Genomic DNA, 24,982 nt, shown 5'->3' with positions numbered 1-24,982 from the left:
CTCTCGCAGAGATTTCTTTCCAGGGTACCGCCCACCAAGTTGCGCCGCAATTTTGTAAACAAACTAGTACAGAATCACTGGAGCCACGCATCAACCAATCAAAAGAATGTAAGCTATCGAACAGCGAATTAGAAAATAACATGGCTGTATCCGGGTAGGACTTAGACATTCTGCCCATAGACTGTATATATAAATGGACGTAGGGTCCGTGACGTCACCCATAGGATTCTGCAGAGTTGCCGTGAAGCCCTTAGTAGGCGGAGTCGGCCACTAACGGCTCGACAGCGACGTCAGAGTCTAACTCCCGCCTTCTCCCGCCTGCTCCAAATAAGGGCAAAGAGGCGGTGCTGAGGCGGAGCCGAGGTGGGACAGGGCGGGACCTGCTGCCACCGAGCGTGACGATCCAGACCTAGCTCAGGCTAAGAAGCTAAGCTAACATGCTCTATTCAGTATTAAGCTAACAACCTATGCTAACAACCCAGCTTGCGGTCACTGCTCCTCGTTCCCGGCATATTCTGAAGGTAAGATACCCTGTAACTTTACAAAACTTGTCCTTTTGATTTAAAGGTTCTTGAACCTACACTATACAATTGTTTTTTAAGTGCTTCACCGTTTTTCTAATATAAATGTCATTTGTAACTAAACTTTGTAAACTAGCAGAGATATGGCCAGTGTTGCGTGAATTAAATGTGATTAATGAAATATGACTGTAGAAAAAGAAAGGTGCTTTTATATTGATTAAAACATTTTTATTTATTTCAGAATTAAGAAAAAAGAAGATCCACGCCAAACTGCACAACCTGTAAGTTGATGGTCCTGGCTTACTTTACAGGACTTCAGATGGTTGACATTACACACAAACATACTATACATATACATGTATGCACAATTGTAGATAAACAGCACACAGTATATATATATATATATATATATATATATATATATATATATAAACTGTGTGCTGTTAATCTGTTTTTTGAGGTTTTGCTCTCTTGTTACTTTTAACCATACAGGTGTGATTTCATAGTTATTTTTGTATGTTATTGTCAAAGGAACAAAATGAGCAACACTTTATTTGATATTCCTCATGATCTGAAGCATTTGTTACTCTCATTTATTTTCCTCCCATAGTGACTGTATGGATAATCGGGAGCTATGTCCGGCGTGGAGCCCAGAGAGCTACAGAGACCATCAGCAGCAACCTTGGCCTCGACCTGAGGGTGTGCTGGTTCGGTTGGGGTGAACTGCGCTGGAGAGGTGTCCTCCCTTTCTTTTCCTACTCCCCGCGAGGAAGAGCAGTCCCGGATGTCCTCCTCATCCACTGTGGCGGCAATGACTTGGGGGATGTGCCCAGTGTTCAGTTGCTGAACCAGATGAAGGAGGACCTGGACCAGCTTCACCATCGGCACCCTGGCTTGAAGATCATGCTCTCCCAGAGGCGCCGGTGGAGGGCTGGTGCAAATCCTGTCAAAATTGACAAGGCCCGGAAGTTTGTTAACAGTGTTATGGCTACTTTTGTTCATAGCCTAAATGGTGCCATTGTTGACCACTCCAACATTAGACATGACAGTCCTGGGCTGTTTTTGCGAGATGGAGTTCATTTCACCCCTAGGGGAAATGATATTTTTTTTAAGTCACCAGCCAATTGCCTGAAAGACCACCCCCAAAGACTGTGAACTGCTAAAATGTCAGTATCACTGTCTTTGGATTTGGCCTTTAGAGTATGTATTCTAAGGCCCTTGCTAAGCCCAGACTGTCATGGCTAATGTTGAGTTAGATATTACATCTGTAGCCATAACACTGTTAACATGGCTGCTCTTCCTCTTATCTATTTACATTGAAAATGTGATAAAGCCACATTGAAAGTTACATCTTGCATTTTATGAAAAGTAAAGGTTTCGAATCATTTTATGACTTAAGTACACGAGAAAATAAATTAAAGATGTGCAACAACTGTATCAGTAATTCAAATGATATAACTTATGTACAGGGTTGGGAGGGCTGCTTGCCAAAAACACAACCAGTAACTTCATGTGAGTATCAAGATATAAAAGTAATGTAACGTGATAACTTTATTTTTGTTTTGGATTACCTCAATATCAAATGCAATGCAAATAAACACAGGAGAGAAGAAATATTAATATGATTTTTTTTACTTAAAATGTATAATATAATACCATAAAGCAGATTCAGGCAGTAGGTGTATAGATTCACAATTAGTATTAGCCTACAGAACAGTACCGCTTCCAGAGAAGAGATACAATTTGATAATTTTACATATATATGCTCTTTTTAGGTTTTGAATAAGATTGTAATCCTGAGTTTCCCTATTATTAAAAAAAGTAAAACTAATCCGATTACATCTCTTCCTATGTATCTAAGGATTACACTTTCATTTTTTTCTATACGATCTTGATTCGTGTTAGATGTAATCCATTACTATCTAAGCCAATACAAGTCATAACTTTTGGAAAATTGTCTCAAGTTATAAATGATGCCTTCAATCTCTTTCACGTGGAGAAGACATCCCATTGGCCGAGGCGTTGCAACTTCCCTCAAGCGTCCTACATGAAAGAAAGATCACATGTTAGAAATGTGTGCACAAACTATTCAGTATGACCCGTCTTAGTTTAAAGTGTAAGAGTGAACAGAGGCGGAGTCTGCCTGTTTTCCAATTTGTTTTGTTTGTTGGCTGCTGCTGCCCAAACCAACACCCTCCTCATAAGCATTGACTGTTGAAATGTCATTACGCTCCACATGTGGAACAACAAAGGCTTCTTCAGGTGTGCCTTGTATCATAATGATATTGCTCTGATCAGCAGCAAGACTGTTTTCACCACTACCATGGTCGACATCTGCAACCTCCTCATTGCTGTCAACAGTCGAACTAGGAGTGTCACTGACCTCGTCATTGTTACTCACCCTGCTTTTCCTTCCAGGCTGGTGTTCTTTGCCATTGGTGAAATAGAAAATGGTGGGCACTGCAGTGTTTTTCTCCTTCCCTAATAAAAATAATAAACAAAAACATATAAAATAACTTTTTGAGGTCTGTAGATATTCAACTTTCTTTTGAATAATGTTGTTTTAAATGTAAGAGTGCATTATAAAAGACAATAGAGGGCCAACATGTTAACTATGCAGTTAATCTATTCAACAATTACGTGTTTCCAAGATTCAGATTCAAAGGATTTATGTCATATGCACATAGGCTACATTGTAGGAATGGCAATGCAAATCATCTGTCCCGAGCTCCTCCAACAATGCAACATAGTTATATAAGACATAAAACAATCAAATAAATTCTAAATTAAATTAAGAATAATAAATTAGTGCAGGCAGAAATATATATACACGTAAATATAATAAGACATATGCAAGAACAGAAATAAATAAATAAAGATAAATATTGTATAGTAAAATTAACTTAAATCATTTTTTTTTTTACAGTGATAGCTGTTAAGATAAATAAGTTATAAGATGACAACAGATGAATGAATGTTGCTATTAAAATAATGTAAAAAAAGGTAATATAATTCATCTGTTTTTAACATAGAGTATGTGGGGGAAATGGCAATTCTCTATCTATGATAAAGAGTCTTTGCATAAATTGAAGAGAAATGTGATGGTTTGCAAAAAAATCGATTTCTATGTTTCTTTACTTAACTGGCTAAATCTTAATTTGGCCTTTAATCAAAAGAACATTACTTATCACTGATGTGCAAGCTGTGCCATAACAATTATTTAGCATTGTATGATGTATAACATGTATTTAATTAGTAACAACAATTTACACTCACAAATGGAACCAAGTTATTTTTATTTTTTTTAAAAGGATCTGTACCCATGAGTCCGTGCTGAAGGGATGACTCTCAAAGTGTGCACTGCACAGGCGAGAAGAAACGTTGGGGGTCCATGTATTCCTCCGGATGTTCAGCACCCACTGGTCCAGCCAAAGGAAACCTTTATTCAAAAATACATGAAAACCGACCCAAAGACAACAGGAGGGTTAATGCCATATTCACTTAATAACGCATGAACAACTTTTACAAATATTTCTATATAGTCTGTGTTGGTAAATGTAATCTAGGTTGCACATTTCCTGCTGAAATACATGCATGGGCCTACCAAGTTACTGCGTGGCACTTTGGTTTTGATAAAACAGTGTAGTTCCACTATATAAACGTTACATTCATAATCAAACGAGACAATATGCAAGATAAATAGCTATTTGTTGTTATTCTTAATGCTTGTCATTCACACGTTAAGAAAATAAAATAAGTACCGATACATAGCAGAACAATTGTGGCGATGTTCAGCTTAATAAGACTTGTTCAACATCATTTCTTTAGCTAATACTATAGCGGGCTGCAGGCGAACCAAGTCCGCGTTTCGCTGCATTCCTTGATCTCCAGTTATAACGCCGGGCTCCGCCGCCGAAGCTAACCGGAGCCGCAAAGGGCTAGCTACGGCTCCGGTTAGCTTCGGTTATCCCACCACTGGGATAATTGGGTCCCCTTTTAACATTTGCTCCCGTTTAGCATTATGGGCGTCATAGCCATAGACTATAAAAGTCTTACCCAAGGCTGAATCATAAACTAAACTGTATATATATATATATACACACGTATAAAGGGTTACATCCTTAGCTGGCTAATAAGCTACATAACAAGCTAAGCTAACAAGCACACAAACACCTGCTAACGGGGTTAACATGTATAATATTATCATTTTACTCACCGAAAAAAGCTGAGAGTAGACTTCTTGGAAGTTCTGTTAGTACATTCAAGCGCACAGCACGACATCTTAATTGTCTGGTATATCACCCACGAACACGGCTAAAGCTAAAGGGTCAAGTACAGTACTATGACTAACTAACGTTGTAGCCTCTATGGTTGTAGCCTAGCAGAGTGGACAAGTTGCTGTTAGCTGACAGTGAGGCATGTACGTGTCCATCAACGTGACCACGCCCTAATTAATGCAAAAACTTTAAGACCTAATATAAATAAAAGGGTCGCGTTAGAAAACAATTCACTCACAGATCCATAATCATGAAGGTGGAATCTAACTGTATCGATAATAAAATGTATGGAGCCAGGGAGAAAAACATGTTTTTTTCCGCTGTAAAGTTGGGCATTTTAACATGGGGGTCTATGGAAATTGCTCCTTTCTGCAGCCATCGCCTATCGGCCAATATATGAACTGCAGTGTGTGGCACTTCCGTATTGGCTTCCCGGCTCTTCCCCAGAGTTTGCCGCTTGATTCTGCCCTATACTTTATAGACAGTAGTGCTGTAGCGTCGACGCCTCGACTTCAAAATATCGTCGACGACATATTTCAGCGCCGACGCGTCGCTACACACACGTGGGTGTGTAAACAAAGCAACAAGCAGTTCGCAATCGCACTTCAAACACAATGGAGACTGAAACGGCTACCACCTCCTCCTCACAGGATTGCGCACGAAGCCCTCAACGAAAACATCTCGCCCTAGGTCTTCAAAAGCATGGGAATATTTTAAAGTTAGTCCAAAACGCAAAGATATTGTCATTTGCAGTCTTTGCCAAATGGAGTTGGCATATCACACAAGCACAACGGCTATGTTGGAACACTTAAAGTGGCAGCTAGCTGTGGTGGCTACCATTAGCAGCTAGCATTTTCTCTCCGATTTTTACATAAAATGGAATTATGGATTATAAATTCAATCATTTTTTTATACATAGACGTTAAACACCTATGGATTAACCGATTCAGCCGCGTTTTTTCTCATTTTTAATGCCATTGAACACATCTTTTGATCAGATTGACAGCTACGGTGGTGAGACGATCTCCCTAGAAGCTCTGTAAAGGTACGTGTTGTGATGACTGTATTTGCTTCCCCTGTCGCGAGTCCGGATCACTCAGTGATGATACTATATACCTACATAATCTGTGGAGTCTCAGCTTTAATCGGATATCTTGTATGTGCAGCTACGATAAGTAATAAGGGTAGCCTACTTTTATCTTGAGTTCTGTGCCAATGTCCGTTAGCATTTTTCGCTCATGGGTCATTTAGATGCTTCTTATGAGACTTGTGTTTTGTTTTGGTAAACATGGTTTGTATCGTCAGTTAGCTGAGATTATTTCCGTTAATCTGGTATAACACATTAATAGTTTGTTAAATATTAAGATCCCCTGAGACACAGTATCGTGGAAAAAAAATGTTTTACATTACTTTTTTTACATTACTTTTTTTATGAATTGAACAACAGAAAAATAATCGTTAGATTAGTCGACTAATCGATCAAATAATCGCCCGATTAATCGTTTTCGAAATAATCGTTTCCCCCCAGTACTAATAGACAGGTAAGGGTTTCAACATTTTCCAGGATTTCAATACTTTGATTGAATACATTAATCAGTTCTTTACACATGGTGCTCTTTTTAGATTTCAGGAACTACTACCTTTCCATGGGCCGGAGGAACAGGACAAGGTGTGTGAGGAGTTCCTGGAATATCAGCTGATGGATATCCCCATGCCCCAAGATCCCACCACCTTTAATGTTGAGGAGTTTTGAGGGAGTATGTCCTCAATCAAGTGCAAGGTAAGAAATATTTGGCACCACATGACATACACATAATCAATTGAAATCAAAAGCAAAGCATTTGAGTAATAGAGTCTCTCGGTTCCTTTTTTTAAAGGTGACCGGTTTGAGCCAGTTTGGGAGGCTCACTAAAATAGCTCAACTTGTTCTAGTGCTCCCTCACTCTAATGCCGACGCGGAGAGGGTTGCCACCAACACCTACAACAAAAAACACACACACACACACACACACACACACACACACACACACACACACACACACACACACACACACACACACATCCCTTCACTAAGAATGAAATAAATATGTTTTTATTTGTATGAATTGATGTGTCATTTATCAGATAAGACCACCGTCCCCACCCAAAGCCCCGCCGCTGCCAAAATCTCACTCTGAACTCTGTTCAAAACTTGAGAGCCCTGCAGCCTAAAAGTAAAACACAAGTCATGTATTCACAGCCCAAACGCTCATCGAGATGACTGGATCACTCATGACAAGTTGTGATCAGCTCCGATTAAATTGTGATATCAATTATGTAGCTATTCTCCAGGGAGCACGTTTTTTTATGAAATACCTGTATCCCTCTCATCACAACAAGACTCTACACTGTGCAGGAAAAACAATTACATACATGAAAATAACCTTGATGCATGGGAATGAAACACACAAACTATCTTCCGTGGCTATAGTGACGGTCAACCACAGAAAAGTAAGTCCAGCGGGGCACACGTTGAATATACAGTAGTTCTATTATGCCTTTAAGCCTATACGTTTAACCCTAAGAACCCGGACCCATTTCTACTTTTGGGGAAATTAAGGGGAACGTCATTTAGACTAAATAGACCACCGAGAACACATTTCTGACAAGTAAACCCCCCCCTAGTGTCAAATATCTGCGCTTCAATGGTAAAGTAACTCTTATTTATAACTTAATTAACAAGGATGATTTTTTGGTTTACATTTGTTTGAACATACTTTGAATTGAAGAATAAAGAATATGTTAAATATGATTGAATCAGCTAAATTAACTGACTAGATCATAATCTTATTTCTAATTGTGCATTATGTCACGGGTTTACTGTGAATGTTTAGGGCTAAAGTCCCGATGACACCAGTGTCACAGCAATATGTATGGCATTTGTTTCATATCCATTTAAATCACGAAATGTTTCCACAACAGGTTAAATGTAATCAGATTCAGAATACCTTTGTTCGTCCCAGAGAGGGGACATTTAAATTTGTTACAGCCGAAAAGAGCCGAAGACAGCTTAATGTTTAACAAATGGCATGTAAGCATTTGTATTCTTAAATTGCTTGAATGTTAACTTTAGCAACAAAAAAACCTTTCCAAATGTAGCTAGTTCTGTCACATGTGTTGGCCTGGCACATGGACATCTTGGACATGTTGTTTTGGGAAAACAAAAGCAAATGACAAGGACCATGACCCACCAGACTGTTCAGGGTGTGTCACTTAGGGACTTCATGAGATAAAAAAAGGCTGAAGCTGTATAAGGAACTTTCCAGAACATTTACATTTCATGTGACACCTGTGTCTTAGCAATTCTGTCTGCCTTCCGTGTTGCACCATTAGGACCCACTGATATAAAATGCTTAACTGCCTAAATTGCAACTATGCACTTTTTGGTGGGCTAAGCCCCAACTTGACATATTTTTGGCTTCATTTATAGTGCCTGAATGTAAGTTTAAATATTATGCAATGCAAAGTTTTTCTTGGCCTACATTACCGTTATAGAAGGAAAGATAACAGTGATAGTTATGTTTCAGAATAACCTTTATTGGAAATTGTTAGAACAATCTCACTCGTCACAGGCTTGAGCTTCAACCTCAGGACCCATGTATCTGTGATCCTCTCCAGAATGGAAGTAGTCATCACATACAGAGCATCAACTAGTTCCTGAACAGCGTCCTTCACATGCAGATATCCAAGAGAGGGAGTCACACAGTCACAAGATGGAGGAACAGAAAGCAGTATTCAATGTTTACTTCAGATTAGCTCCACGTCAGATATGAGCATGCTTGATGTCTCTCTCCATAGAGGCTGAATCATCATGTTAATCACATGGCTATCATAATAATTCCTTATATTTATTATAGCGCTTTTCCAGATGCTCAAAGCGCTTCACAAATACATGCAATGGTCATGTACTGTGGACAATACCCACAGGAGCAAGTTCAGGTAGAGTGTCTTACCCAAGGACACAACGGCTTTACAGACACAGCAGCGGCGGGTTTCTGCTTGCCTTGCGGCCCAATAATCGCTCTGACCTGGTGAGGCGGGGGCATCTCTAGCAATAAGTAAGTAGCCCTCACATCCGCCGCCATGATCATCACCCAGGGAGAGTACAGCCCTGGGCGGTGGACTTCCATGGACGCCAGACCCGGAAGGAATGGCGAACTTGAATGGCACCGCCTCGGCCATATCCTGGTCCCCCAACCACTCGAAGCAAGTGTCACTACCCGATCCGTCCCCCTGCCCGATCGGTACTGCGCATGTGCGAGATGGTCCGGAAGTCCGGACGGCATCCCAAGATGGACACTTGACACAGTGGCTTTTAGCAAAGCTCAAAAAGAAAAACCGAGAGAGATGAGTTATTGTTATTACAACGTGACTTCACTATTATTTAACAACTCTTTTTATGGGGTTCTTTTATTTAGGGTTAAGTACATTGTCAGAATAAGTGAGAAATGAATTTAACTTCTGTTAGACAGCCATATGCCATACATTTTTGCATACATTCACAGTAAATAATGTATTCAGTATGATAGCTGTCTAACAGAAGTTAAAAAAATGTTTTGAGCTTTGCTAAAAGCCACTGTGTCAAGTGTCCATCTTGGGTTGCCGTCCGGACTTCCGGACCATCTCGCACATGCGCAGTACCGATCGGGCAGGGTGACGGATCGGGTAGTGACAGCAAGGTGGTGGGGATCGGCGCCCGCTATTTCAGCCAGGGCACGAAGGACAGGCCCGGGTCTCTAGCAGTGGCGACTCCCTGGAGGTATGATAACTCTTTCTTCTTCCTTCAAACGTCTCAGTCTCTCGTGGAATCACTTCTGCTGTTGAAGAGAAAAGGATGATAGTCAGGAGGTGAGGCCTCCTTTTATACGGTGTGATGCGCGCGCATTCAGGTAGGCCCGCCCAAGGCCGGCTACGTCTATAGAAGTCTCAGTGGGAGAATGCTTGCATAGAGGGTAGTACCCATAGAGTCCAGTAGAGGACGGAGCTTGTGAGAGATATAACAGAACTGTAAACAGATTTACTATTTCTTTATGGATATTTTACAAATCACCCTTTTAAACTTTATTCATATAGTATTTCATACCTGTTTTTCCTGTATTCTGTTATTTTTTTTATAACTATAATGATCATAAACGTGTGCCTCGGAAATAATTGTTTACATTAATCGTGACCAAACCGTTTGAGACCCACTGAGATGACTTAGACTAAAGTTAACTATCCAAACACTCCGAGCAACCTGATCTCACCAGAATGCGTGACTCCACCACGACTTCTTAACACCACAATGCGTGGTGGAGTCACGAACTCTGTTACATTTACGTGTCGGCACCACGCAAACAACCCCAATGTAAAGTGAATGAGGCTCCTTTGTCGTGGTGCACACACGCATTTCTACAACGTCCCGCAGTGAGCTTTTATTCTATAAAACGTTTTTTTTTAAATCTACTTTATAGCTTGTAGTAATTCATAATTTTATTTGTATTCATAATAATTTTTATTTTTCCTCAGAATGTAAAAATTACATTAGTTACGAATTTGTGTTCTCAAAAAACAGTGCATTGTGTGTAATGCAACTGTGATTTGTATTAAATTAGTTAGTTTTTAAGGAAGGCCAGAGCTTCAGCTGTGTCAAATAGATTGTTCCCTTTAGTTAACGTTATTTAAAAGATAATGATCATGTCCCCTGTATTGTATTACGAGCGTCCATTCCCATTGGATAACGGAGAATTGTACACCCGGAAGTAAGTATTCTCCTTACTGTCGATTGATTTAACAGTGATATCTGCACTACTCATCGACTAAAAAACACCAGATTATCCTTGTTAATTACAGAACATTGATTGGTTTGAATTGTGTGCAATGCTTTTGTATTTTTCCCCTTCGATTCGGAGAAACAAATATTTTTTCGGAGTTTTAGGATGGCCGAAGACACTACACTACCCAGAATCCTCAGCTATCGTTTGGAACTACACCATGTGCTTAGCTTGACAAACCCCTGATCAGTCCTCAACCTCTGTGATTGGATGTTGGAGTGGCAGTGTGCGAAGATTACACAGAGCGTCAAAAAGGACTTTGAAATGGAATGAAACCCATCGACGGCACACTATTCAAAACAGGAATCGAACGTGTCCTACCCCCCCCCCCCCCCCTTAGGTCACAGGCTCCTCCAACAGTGCTACGCAATAAAACAGATAGGCCTACACAGAAAACATAGTTAAATAGTGCAATAAGAAACTACAAGTGATTGGAATATGATATATTAGATAAATAATTTCTAAGTAGCAGCCAGATGAATGTTATGGATGTTGTTTCTAAGTTCAGGTGTTTAATAATCGTATAGCCTGTGGGATGAAGCTGTCTCTGTGTCTGGTCTTTTTACATTCTGACGAAAACAATTTTTTATTATGAATACAAATAAAATAAAAGAAGCCTCCCGTGAGTTACTATAAGCTATAAAGTAGATTTAAAAAACCGTTTTATAGAATAAAAGCTCACTGCGGGACGTGGTAGAAATGCGTGTGTGCACCACGACAAAGGAGCCTCATTCACTTTACATTGGGGTTGTTTGCGTGGTGCCGACACGTAAATGTAACAAAGTTCGTGACTCCACCACGCATTGTGGTGTTAAGAAGTCGTGGTGGAGTCACGCATTCTGGTGAGATCAGGTTGCTCAGAGAGTCCTTTAGTTCACTGAGCCTCTCAGTCTGACAGGAGAGGACTCTCCTCCACCTTGTTGTGGAAAAAGCTCCTTATATCCGTTAGCGTAGCTCGCTAGCACCAGAAGCCAACAACAACGATCTCCGGTACCGGCTCTCTCTCTCTCTCTCTCACAATCGGCACACCAAATGGCTCGTTCTACACACACAGAGCCGAGCTTGAATGAAACACAGAGACCCAGACGTACTTGTACTGTATTATTTTCCAATTTATGATTTTTTTTTGGCATTAGCAATACTTGCATATAGCCTATGTATGATGTGTATATATATATTGCGCAAATTATTTTAAAATCATATTTTACACATATTTCTGGGTGCATTCAATATTTTAAACACACAAATATTGAAAATGTATATAATTATTATTATTATTATTATTGATGTTTTTGTGTGTGGTTTAGGGAGGGCGGCGCCCTAGCGCCCCCTATTGGCCAGCCGCTACTGGTGAGGAAGCTGGTGGATCTGAGCAATGTAAGCTTGATGCTAGCTGCTTGTTGCTCTTATTGTTGTGAGTCTTTCAGTTTCGCTTCATATGTCTGCTGTGAAAAGTTTGGAGGATCCGCTTCCAACAGACGGCACACAGAACCATCTGATGTGGAGAGCTGCCACGGTCTACAGAGTTGTACGCCGCCCAATTTTCAGAGAACCACCTGTGTGTTGATCTGAGCCGTGGCAAGGAAAGAAGAGAAAGAGGCCACTGCAAAAGCACAAAAGCAAGAAGAGAAGAGAGAGAACAATGCAAGTTGCCATTGTTTTTTTTGGGTCTATGGGTGGGTTTTAGAACTTAGTGTACAAATGACTAGGTTGCAGATCCAGGCATTGAAGTAGAGCTTTGACACCTGTGAAGGATCCTCGGAATCACATTCTCACTCCCAACTCATCACATATTAATGATCGGTCAGGGCCCCTTCACGTCACCTTATTACTCACTGGGTACGCCTCGAGCGTCAGTTTTCAACGGGCAGGGCGTCCCATAGCAACCTGGTCGGGTCTGCGGAGTGTATTTCTCTGCGATCCCAACTCGTCTATTACCACGTTCAGCGAGCTCTATGCAAGTCAATGGGACTCCTTGATAGTTGATAATCGACGCTAAAGGGCCCCCCACTGCGTTTGATGGTGACGCCAAGGGATCCTGACATAACGTCACTATAGTATACGTTGGGAGTGAGAATGTGTTGCGTGGGCACACACATTTCTGCAACGTCCCACAGTGAGCTTAATGAAGGTAACAAAAGTTTTTAAACTGGAAAACAGGAAATCTGTGCAAGCAGCAATATATCTGAGTGCATGCATACGGTTTGAGCAGAAGCAGAGCAAATCTAAGCTCAAGGACAGGGTTTGACTGAAAGAAATACAAAATCTGAACGTGAAATCAATAAATTATGCTCTCAAATTGAAAGAACACGCTCATGAATAAAGATAGGGAATAACATCCATAATAAAGTACATTTTAAACTTTTATTGAGTAGAAAACAACATTAAGCTCACTGTGGGACGTTGCAGAAATGTGTGTCCACCACGAAAAAGGATCCTCATTCACTTTACATTGGGGTTGTTTCCGTGGTGCCGACACGTAATTTAGCAGATTCCCCACCACATAAGGAATCGTGTTCATTTCACGTATTTTGGTGAGACCAGGTTGCTATGGGACGCCCTGCCCGTTGAAAACTGTTGAAAAGTTGCATAGCGACACTTATTGTGTAGTTGTCTTTTAATAAGCAGGTAGTCTATCATTAGCTAGAACTAGCTGGATCTGATCGATATGGACATAAACGCGAGTGAAGTCTAATCTGACGGGAGAGAGAGATCAGCTGCTGCTGACGAGTCGAGACTCGACACGCAGCTCTGCTTGATCGCATGCAGCGGTGAGCGGAACAAAAGTAACACACACTTCAGGTTAGAATATCACACGTAGCTATTTTAATTACCTCTCAAACTACCTAAACTAGTTATACTGTAGATATGTTTAGTTTTACTGTCGGGTCACTCATTACTAGATCCGCGAGCTGCATGATACTGGCATAATAGATTGCCCGATCGGGCAACCAGCAGGTGAGGCTTCATTGCCCGAGCTAAATACTAGATGGCCCCGGGCCATCGGGCAGTCCTTAATGTCGAGCCCAATCCAGTGAGCCAGGGAGCTGGTTATTCTCTCAGACGTGGACTTACTTATCCTGGCCCTGAAACCAGTCATCTGGTTGAGTGTGGGTTGGGTCAGGGTGTGGTTCCTTGCACTCGGAGTCGGGCTAACGTCCACGCTAGCTGCTACATGCTTTGCATTTAGGTGATACTTTAGGCTTGATGTGCTGCGGTGATATGCAAATTCCTTTTTTGCATAATTTGCACACAACCGTGCTCTTGTCGACGCTTCCATCCGTCCGTTTTTTAAAACAAAATTTCCCATCCACGGGGCCGACCAAAGCGGACTCATCAGCTTGTTCGTTCATGTTTGACTATTGATCACCGTGGTTTGTTGTTGTTTGAAGTCCCATGCTGAAGTCATGAACGTTAGTTGGTGCTCCAGTATAATCGGTACGCCTGAAACTCATCCAGTGAGAAACGTTCCGCTGTGCAAAAATAAGTGCGATTAAAAGTGCGATTAATGGTTAATTTTTAACGCGTTAATTTTTGTGTAATTAATTAATCGTAATTAACGCGTTAAAGTCCCGGCCCTAGTAATAAGGTGACGAGTTGGGAGTGAGAATGTGTTGGTTGCGTAATGTTAAAGGTCTCCTATTATACAATTTGTAGGCATATATTATAGGTCTCAGATATAAACAAATATATAAAAAACATATGTCGTAGCAGCTTTAAAATCAGCTGTGGTCTAGAGAGAATAATCAGTAAGGTAACAAACGTACAGCAACACAATATTTGTATGAAAAGCAATAAGGATCTTTTATACTTGCAAGTATGGCTCCAAAGAGCACGTACCTTTCTGAGTAAAACAGGCTCTCTTTATAAGAGGACATTGTTACACCCCGGCCTAGGGGAACCTAGGCGCAGCACAAAGTTTGCTCTTTCCCCACTTTTCCCACTCTCAAGACAAAGGCAGAGACAGAGAATGTCGTTTGATAAATGTAATTTACAAAATCTGTATTACACAAAAATATACTTTCACAACCAAAAAGAAAACATGCAGAACGTATGATACAAAAATAAACAAAACAGGAGTAACAAAACGAACTAACCTTAAACACAAAATCTTACTTCACATATGTCTATGAAGTGTTTTGCTCAACATACCAAACAGATCACCCATTCTAGCCATGCCTCATACCCCTCTATTTCAGCCCTGTTAGAGAAGTGCTGATTCTGGGTCCATAGCTTTAATAAAAAGAAAAAAGAGGGGGGGGGGAGCTTATGCCTGCTCATTCAGGATAATTCTACCGAGAGATTCTCAGTTAAATGCTGCCGTGATTAAACGCCATATCATGTTCAAAACCACATTGAGGATTATTTCTGAAATAGTATGGAGCTCAAATGCTTTTTGTCTTGTGGGTTTACCACAAGGTGAGTACCTTTTTATTTATTGTTTTTGTACTCATACTCTCTCCAGTACAGCATTGGCTCTGAGTGTTAGCGATGCTTGCTAATGTAAACAAAGATCATATTACGTCCAAAACACGCAACGTTTCTGATAGGACCGTCAGTGTAAAGCCAGCCACATTTCCGATATTACGTCATATCGGCAGCAAATCTGGATCAGCTCCGTTGTACCCCCGTTTTTAGAGATTGGGTACGGAGGAAAAGAGAGAGGGTTTTGTTTCCTGACACTTTGTGAGTTCCCTGACACCCTGGGGACACACATTTATGTATAAAAGACATAAGAAAGTGCATTTTGCATGATAGGAGACCTTTAAGACACTTTGTTGTTCTTTATGTTAATATCTAAAATTCACAAATAACTTTAACTGTAAATAAAACATTGAGATAAGTAATGATCTGTGGGGTTTTCTCTGGAAGTTTTTCCTTGTACGATGTGAGGGTCAAAGGACAGAGGGTGTCGTATTGTCATACTGATATTCTGTACAAACTGTGAAGACCACTGAGACAAATGTAACATGTGTGATATTGGGCTATATAAATAAACATTGATTGATGATCCGGTTTTTGGCAAATTGCTATTTCCCGCCCGTAGTTCACATACAGTCACAGTATGAACTTACTGAAACTGCAGTACAGGCTTATCAATTTCCCAGAAGTAAACCACACTAGAGATGTTTTTCATTGATACAATTTGTAATCTCATTGAGCATGTGGAAGCATTTTTTATTTACAAAGTCCACTTCATCCGCCGCGAGGGCTGTGCAGATCAGAGTGTAATGCATTGTATCAATCACTCTCGGGAATCCTGTGAATTAATTCCAGCACACTAAATATGTAACACATTGCATTCATTATTGATATATAGGCTACAGTAAACTAATGTCAGCTACCTGCAATGTAATAGTCTGCTTTTACAGGGAGAACAACCTTGAAAAATCAACAAACATTTACTAAACCTCTGATCATCGGGTTGAACAAATTGTGTCCCTTGTATTATCCGATAATAATCTGTACAGCCGTATTAATTAATCTTTCATATGCCGGTTGTTTTTGTACATATCCAGAATTATTTTATACTTCTGAATAAAACAGCTTGAATGTGACATTTCCCAGAACAGAATAGCCTAATGTATCATGTTTTTTTAAAAGTCAGCCATTACTGTCAGATCATGACGATAACAATGCACTTCCACTGTCAAGGCCCTGAATTTGAGCAGTAATCTGAGCAGCAGGATTGATGCCTCTTCCTTTAGTAAAAAACTCACTTGAATGCTCCAAATGTTTCATGCTTAGGCCACGTGTCCACATAGCGTCACCTTTGTTGTATGAAAGAGAGGAATTACAGTGGGATTTTTGTATGTGTTTGTGGGACTTTTATTTATTTGACAAGGTTTCGATGGTTTCTGGACTGTTTGAGTCGATTACGTCCAGCCTCGTTCCTGTGCCTAAAACGCTGAGCCGAAGACGCCGTGTCCTAGTGGCTACAAGGACTATGATTAATAAAGTATTTTGATTGATTGATGTTGTACATATTAAAGTACATCGAGTTACTGCTCTGACGATCCGCTCGATGAAATTTGCTTTTCTTCTTCTTCTTTTGTTTTGACCTGCCCACACGTTCTTGTAATTTGCTTTACTTCTCAAAATGCCTTGTATGTGGTTCTAAAACCTAGAAACAATTTACTCTGTAAGTACCTAGAGTCTAAAACGGTAAAAACTTTCATGGCCAGATTCAATAAGCATATCAGCGGCAAGGTTAGCTTTCTCCAACTCATTCTGATACATGAAGGCCTTAATAGCAGGCTGTTACTTCAACTACTGTAATTATCTGTTAGTAGGTATTATAAACAAACACATCCATACAAACATTGTATCCAGAACTCAGCCGTGCAATGTCTTCCAGGAAACAAAGAGCACATCAGTTGCCGGTCTGGCTCCTCAGTACATCTCAGACATGCTGTCAGTTTAGAACTGCAGCAGATTGATGCCCCTTATGAGATGAACAGTTTGCCTGCTGATATCTTCAAAGTTGTATACTTCTTCTTTTCAATTGAGAATTTCTCAAATAAACACAATATATGGGACACTTAGTTTATATGAATGTATATGTATGGTTGTTTGTGTTAACTTGCACCTTTTATTGCTTTGTTGTGTTGCTGTTTTGTTTTTATGTGATCAGTCTTATGTATGAAATCGTGCAATTTCTCTTCCAATTTTGGAAGACACACAAGAGATTATGGGGTAAACAGTGGCAGCTGTTAGAAAATATTTTAGGTGGGGCTGTGGAAATGGTGACCAAACAATACTAGGGGGTCCGGGGGGATGCTCCCCGGGTAAGAAAAATTGAGAAAAGACCCCCGTGTTCCCCCTAGAGGGGGGTGGGGAAAGGACAAATTGAGGCTTAAAATATAAGAAGACTGATCAATCCCTCCATAATCTTCAGTGTGGTTAGCTATGAATCTTCCAAAATGTCCAAACACCTTGTCCTGGACATAGTTTCTACAGTATAAACTGTGCAACAGTACAGTAGGCCCACACAAACATGATTACAATGCATTCATTTGATGGCTTTCAAAGAGTAAAGCAAGCACTGCTGAATAACTGAACAAACTGAACAAATATTTGTTTCTCCGAATCGAAGGGGAAAATTACAAAAGCGTTGTGTAATCAACAAGGATAATGTGGTGTTTTTGAGTTGATGAGTAGTGCAGATATCACTGTAAAATCAATCGACAGTAAAGAGAATACTTACTTCCGGGTGTACAATCCTCCGTTATCCAATGGGAATGCTCACATTGCTCTCCGTAATACAATAAAGGGGACATGATCAAATAGGAATATAATGTTCTTTTAAAAAACATTAACTAAAGGGAACAATCTATTCGACACAGCTGAAGCTCTGGCCTTCCTTAAAAACAAACCAATGTAATAAAAATCACTGTTTTATTACACACAATGCACTGTTTTTTGAGAACAAAAATTCGTAACTAATGCATCATAATACATTCTGACAAAAAATAAAAATTATTATGAATACAAATAAAATAAAAGAAGCCTCCTGTGAGTTACTACAAGCTATAAAGTAGATTTTAAAAACGTTTTATAGAATAAAAGCTCACTACAGGATGTTGTAGAAATGCGTGTGTGCACGACGACAAAGGAGCCTCATTCACTTTACATTGGGGTTGTTTGCGTGGTGCAGACACGTAAATGTAACAAAGTTCGTGACTCCACCACGCAATGCGGTATTAAGGAGTCGTGGTGGAGTCATGCATTCTGGTGAGATCAGGTTGCTTGGGACGTAGTATTTCTACAAAAACGGCTCTGAAATTGTAAGATCCCTACGTTTTTTTTTCACCATTCATTTCCAATGGCTGGCGTCTATGTCACGTGATCTTCAAATTTCTCCCTGCAGAAAAAAAAAACATGGCCGACATCCGTTTTATTCTCGGTGGAAAATGCCTATTTTAAGGTTAGTTTGGCCATTAAAATGCGTTTTCATGTCATTTGATGCGATAAATATGAGTTGTTATTTCAGATTATGTGTGAAGTGGATGTACATGATCTATAGTTTGCTAGTTATTACGAAGATTACTTCAGGAAATTGTGTCCATTTAACGTTTTCATTGTTACCAAGGTGGTTGCTAGGGACGCTGCTATCGATATTATTTATGTTATGTTGTGTAACTGTTTAATGGTGTTATCTTTATTGCTACCCCCTTCCCCGTCAATTTATAGTGTTGGTCCACAGCGCAAACGTATTAGTTTAACAAAATCCGCATCTAAAATTGTGGCATAGATCTACGTTATTTTCCCCTGTGCAATTCTCCATTTACTCAACAATAACACATAATTATCCTTGTGTTTATTTATTTGTTTGATTAATAAACACAAGTTGGAGTCCGTCAGGACCGAGGGTCGGAGCAGCTAATTTGCTTTAGAGAATATTACACCCGGAAGTAAGTAAGTTATGTCTGTGACCCCTCCTGTTGTTCATTGATAAGCCTGAAACATGCACTTGTCAAGGTTCTTCTTCAAAGTTGCTGCAGGTCTGATTGCAGAACCCATAACCTCTATTCTGAATCTCAGTCTTTATGCTGGTGAATTACCTAGCTCATGGAAGTCGGCCATGGTTCTCCCCTTGTTAAAGGGCGGAGACCCCTCTGACCTAAATAATTATCGCCCTATTTCCAGACTGTCTGTAATGGCCAAAGTCTTTGAATCTCTTGTAAACGAACAACTGAAAAAGTTTCTAACTGACCATAATATTCTTAGCGAGTCTCAGTCCGGCTTCAGATCAGGCCATAGTACTACTTCAGCGGCTATGCTAGTCTCAAATGACATCATTGAAGCACTAGACAAGAAAAAACACTGTGCAGCATTGTTTGTTGATCTGTCTAAAGCTTTTGATTCTGTGGATCATGCATTGCTACTGCAGAGGCTTGGCTGCATAGGTCTTGGCAAAATGGCTTTGAGCTGGTTTAAAAACTATCTATCTGAAAGAACTCAGTGTGTCTCAGTAGAAGATTATACCTCAGCTGCTCTTACTATAAACAAAGGTGTTCCACAAGGCTCTATTTTGGCCCCTGTCTTATTCTCCATCTTTATAAATGAACTAGGAAATGGGATAAACCCAGCACGGTTTCATTTATACGCCGATGATACAGTTGTTTATACAGTGGCTTCCTCTTTAACTCAGGCTATAGAGCTTCTACAGGATGCTTTTAATACACTGCACCACTCCTTGCTAAGGCTAAGACTGGTCCTTAATGCAAAAAAGACCAAGTACATGACCTTCTCTCGCTCTCGAGCTAATACAGCTGTCCCTCCGATTCTTACACTGGAAGGGACATGCCTTGACAAAGTAGCATCCTACAAATATCTGGGCATATGGATTGATGAAAAGATGGCCTTTGATGTTCATATTGGGAACCTACTGAGAAAACTTAGACCTAAACTGGGCTTTTTCTTTCGTTTAAGGAAATGTTTCCCGTCTGAAGCCAGGAAGAGAATTGTGCAGAGTTCCTTTCTGTCTGTATTAGACTATGGCGATGTGATCTATATGCATGCTTCTTCCTCCCTGCTTAAAAAGCTGGACTCTGCGTACCATACTGCTATACGTTTTGTAACGGGTGCAGGCTCTCGCACCCACCACTGCACTTTGTATCAGTCCTTAGGATGGTCCTCTCTGTACCAAAGAAGACAATCACACATGTTGATTTTTATCCTTAAGTCATTGCTAGGTAAGCTGCCCTTATATATCTTCAGACTTCTGTCATTTTATACTTGCTTTTATAATACTAGACGAGCAGCAAATGGGATGCTTTTAAATGTTCCTTTGATGCAGTCAGAGCTTGGTAAAGCTGCATTCTCCCACTATGCTCCCTTTTTATGGAATACACTGCAAGTAAAACTTTGTCTAGAGGCACTTCCTACTGTAAATGCTTTTAAAGGTATGCTACGATTAGCCCTTCATGAAACATGTAACTGTTTTACCTGATGCTATTGCTGATGTGATTATGCTTCTTGCCACTGCACAAATGGCCTTCTGTATTTAGATTTGAATTGTATGTTTTTTTTGTTTAATGCCTTTGTTTTATGTTGAAACTTGTTGTGTGCCGTGTTGGTCAGGACTCCCTGGAAGAAGAGATCTTGTATCTCAATGGGACATTCCTGGATAAATAAAGGATAAATAAAAAATAAAAATAAAAAGGTTCAGAGGCACATTTTGCAAATATGGCAGTAGTCATCGATCAGCTTAAGATAAGATATACTTTATTGATCCCAAGTTGGAAACATTTGCGTTACATCAGCATGTGTAACAGTTGTAAATATGCAGTGGTGTTTATTTGTAAATCATTTAGTATAATCACACAAATTCTGTGTTTTATATTTAATAATTCTGTGTTCTTTATTTATTGAGTATTCGATACTGTCACAGTCTGCTTTCTCACTCACCTATTTTCTGCATTAACATTCCTTAGTCACCTGGTAGTCACACCCTGTCTCTCTCACTCTGTTACACCCATCAGCTCCATTAGTATTTAGGCCCACTTCACTTTCACCTCAGTGCCAGATCGTACTTTGCAGCATGCCAGTTTTTACCGCATTACCCTTCAGATTGCTCTCCCGGTTTCGACCCTGCCTGTCCCTGACCAGCCTGCCTCGCCTGCTTCCTGACCCGTTCTGTACCTGCGACTCCCGTCCTGCTTTCTCCTGGAACCCTCGCCTGTCCCCGACCAGCCCTTTGCCTACTATCTGCCGTTTTGTCTCCTACCAGCCTATTGCCTTCAATAAAGCTGGTTACCGACTATCCCGTTTCCCGTTCTGCATTTTGGTCCTCAGCTCGTTTGTGACAAATACCTGACAAGGTCGGAGATGAAAAACTTGGATCGCAGGTTCCTCAACAGTGCATTACAAGACATCTATCAATATCTGTGTATACCTCCATCATTAAACTGTCATATTCTGCACATTTCTTATACCATCTACATACATCTTATAAGAGTATAATACATATGTATAATATCAGTTAAAATAAGTGCTTCAACATTGTTAACATTGCTGGAGGTATGCACAAATATTGATAGATGTCTTGTAATGCACTGTTGAGGAACCTGCGACCCAAGTTTGTCATTCATTGCATAACTACACCGTTTGTGTATATGATGTCAATAAACCTTAGAAAATCTTGAAATCTTGAAAGTGATGTGCAAAATAGTCATTATATACAGTCTTTAATTAACTATTAGTAGAGAATAACGAGTAATGAATACTTTATAGGGATCCCATTAATATCTAATAATTAAAATAATGAAATTCAATAACATGCTTTGACCACTAGATGTCCCTTTATATCAGCTGTGCACCTTTATAGTGTAAATACAGCCCATCTACCAATTGGATCACATATAAAAGTCAGCCGAATTAGTGGTAATACTGCAAGGAGACGTATTGTGTGAAAAGAAATGTAAGATGTTGTTTAATTGCTGATATATTTATGATCCACGTTACGTTTTCAGTTTTGGCGGCAGTTCCTCATGTTTGTCTAGACGTCTTCTCATCAGGGCTCTATAAATAGAGAACTACGGCAGATACTGTATGTAATATTTAATGCAGCCGAACCATGTATTACAATGCCGTTATGTGATGACTTTTAAAGAGAAAAGCAAGCACACTCGGAATAAAGTATTTTATTTTGAAAAAATGTTTCCGGTATTTGTTTATGACGATGAGATGTGAGACTGGGTCGGAGAATTGCACAGGGGAAAATAACGTATCTATGCCACAATTTTAGATGCGGATTTTGTTAAACTAATATGTTTGCGCTGTGGACCAACACTATAAATTGACGGGGAAGGGGGTAGCAATAAAAATAACACTAGTAAACAGTTACACAACATAACATAAATAATATCGATAGCAGCGTCCCTAGCAACCACCTGTGAACCACAATGAAAACGTTGAATGGGCACAATTTCCTGTAGTAATCTTCGTAATAACTAACAAACTAAAGATCATGTACATCCACTGCACACATAATCTGAAATAACAACTCATATTTCTCGCATCAAATGACATGAAAACGCATTTTAATGGCCAAACTAACCTTAAAATAGGCATTTTCCACCAAGAATAAAACGAAGTTCATCCACGTTTTTTCTTTCTGCAGGGAGAAATTTGAAGATCACGTGACATAGACGCCACCCATTGGAATGAATGGTGAAAAAAAGCGTAGGGCTCTTACAATTTCAGAGGCGTTTTTGTAGAAATACTACGTCCCAAGTTGTGGACCAACGTAGTTATTACACGTTTTTTTGTGAGACTGATTTGGCCAGGCAGGAAACATGTGATTTATCAGTAACTTTAGACATCATAACAGAATTTTAAACGAGATTTGATTGTAGATTATACATTTTACTGATACCAATTATATAATATTTACCTTGGTTATTAAAAATAAAAAAATATTTTTTTTTAATGTGGAAAGAGGGGGGGCGGCGCCCCTAGTGCCCCTATGGGCCGGCCGCCACTGGAGGTAAATCTTTTTGATGCGTCATTCCCTTGAAAATAAAACCAACTATTGGATGGATTGCCATGTCATTTGGTACGAATATCCATGGTGCGAAGAAAATGAATCCCTCTGACTTTGGACTAGATTGGTTATCCCCTGACTTTTCGGATAGCGCCATACTTATGTGAACATTGGAATTGTCAAATCCATTGGTTTATCGGTTTTCCTCATAAGAAGAATTATAGCTGCACAGAGCAATAGATGCATTGTTATTGGAAATAGATCTAGGAAAAGCCTTTGCATGATCTTGATGGTGAGAAAACAATTATTGGGGCCTATTCCTATAATGTATAAACAGTAAATACATAAGACATAACTCAAATATGGGATGTTTGAGTATATGAACACAAACAATAAAATGCTCAATTCCACTATTTCAAGGAAAGTATTTGTCTTTAAAAACACTTTTCCTGAACCTCATCTAAAGATATGAACCTCGTATTGACTGGATCAGCCAACACCTGATCATGACATCAGCGTGCCTTACATTTGGCCCATCTTTGGCCATCTGGTTTTATCCAGCGCTCAGAGTGCCTCTCAGCAGAGAATCTCCACTCTGCCCTCCCCGACACTTCCATTCCTTTTTCACGTCTCTCTGGGAGAACAAAAACAGTAACACACAGTGACGCGAGAAATCCCCTGACACCCAGAGATTGTAATAATCTCTTCTCTTCGGTACATTCTTCGATTCCTAATACGTTTCGACAAAAACAAATTTATGGTAATCCTCCCGTCGCATTTCCATCTCTGTTGTCAAATCCACATGAGTGCAGCCAAACATGTCTTTTCTCTCCGTTCTGTATTCGTAAGTACGGAAGCACAACAGCATTGTGCTCTGTAATAATTACTTCAAGCTCACTTTCATTCACATACTTAAACAGCCCTATTTAGATGTTGGATTACTATATCTCTGCAGTGATTTAGAAGTTCACCTACAGTAATTCAAAACACCCTGGATCTAATGCCTGAATTCTTTATAGTCCGGGAGGAACACATGCTAATCCTCTGATGTTGTATGGATGTATGTACATATGTATAGCTCACACAGTGGACTGTGTTCTGAGAAGCTGGCCGAATCAGCATATGTGAACAGGGCTGTGTGTTATTACTGCAGTGCTGCTGCTGTTTTGGCATGGCTGATTACAGGCGTAATGTGTTCCTCTCAACTAACCACTGGCAGCCTGTGTGTGTGTGTGTGTGTGTGTGTGTGTGTGTGTGTGTGTGTGTGTGTGTGTGTGTGTGTGTGTGTGTGTGTGTGTGTGTGTGTGTGTGTGTGTGTGTGTGTGTGTGTGTGTGTGTGTGTGTGTGTGTGTGTGTGTGTGTGTGTGTGTGTGTGTGTGTGTGTGTGTGTGTGTGTGTGTGTGTGTGTGTGTGTGTGTGTGTGTGTGTGTGTGTGTGGGGGGTCTATAACATGTTTGAAGGTAGTTTTAAAGGATCTACACAAGATTGTGGATGGAGTTTTTTCTTTTTTTAAGCTAACCTTGACTGAAATAGTTCCAAGATATGTTGGGTTCAAGTGTCCAATGGCTACATGTACAGTTTTAAAAGTGTTCTTGTTTGAAGAAAATACAATATACCACACCTATACAGAGGCCAAAATGAATATAACAGTGAGTTAACTATAATAAAAAAAGTGTAATCAACATTTAATCAAATAACTACCTTCTCCCCCTAGAGTTTCTTAAAACGATGACAGAGATACCAAATATGATTATTAATTATCAGAACAGGTCTTGCTATTGAGGGTTGACTGTATATTTACAGTGTCGGAGGAATGTTTGCAGAATATTTAAGCATTTCAAC

General features: G+C 39.9%; 1 long non-coding RNA gene across 1 annotated transcript; it reads left to right on the top strand.

The window, feature by feature from the left end:
* Positions 1–411: 411 nt before the first annotated feature.
* LOC139433038 (uncharacterized) lies at positions 412–1,797 on the top strand. The gene is made up of 3 exons (XR_011642613.1): positions 412–521; positions 763–802; positions 1,132–1,797. It is a non-coding gene; the product is annotated as an uncharacterized lncRNA (long non-coding RNA).
* The last annotated feature ends 23,185 nt before the right edge of the window (positions 1,798–24,982 follow it).

This window comes from Pseudochaenichthys georgianus, chromosome 3 (genome assembly GCF_902827115.2).
Source record: "Pseudochaenichthys georgianus chromosome 3, fPseGeo1.2, whole genome shotgun sequence".
Taxonomy (NCBI): domain Eukaryota; kingdom Metazoa; phylum Chordata; class Actinopteri; order Perciformes; family Channichthyidae; genus Pseudochaenichthys; species Pseudochaenichthys georgianus.
Note: the sequence above shows the minus strand (reverse complement) of the source record. Positions and strands in the feature narration are given on the sequence as shown.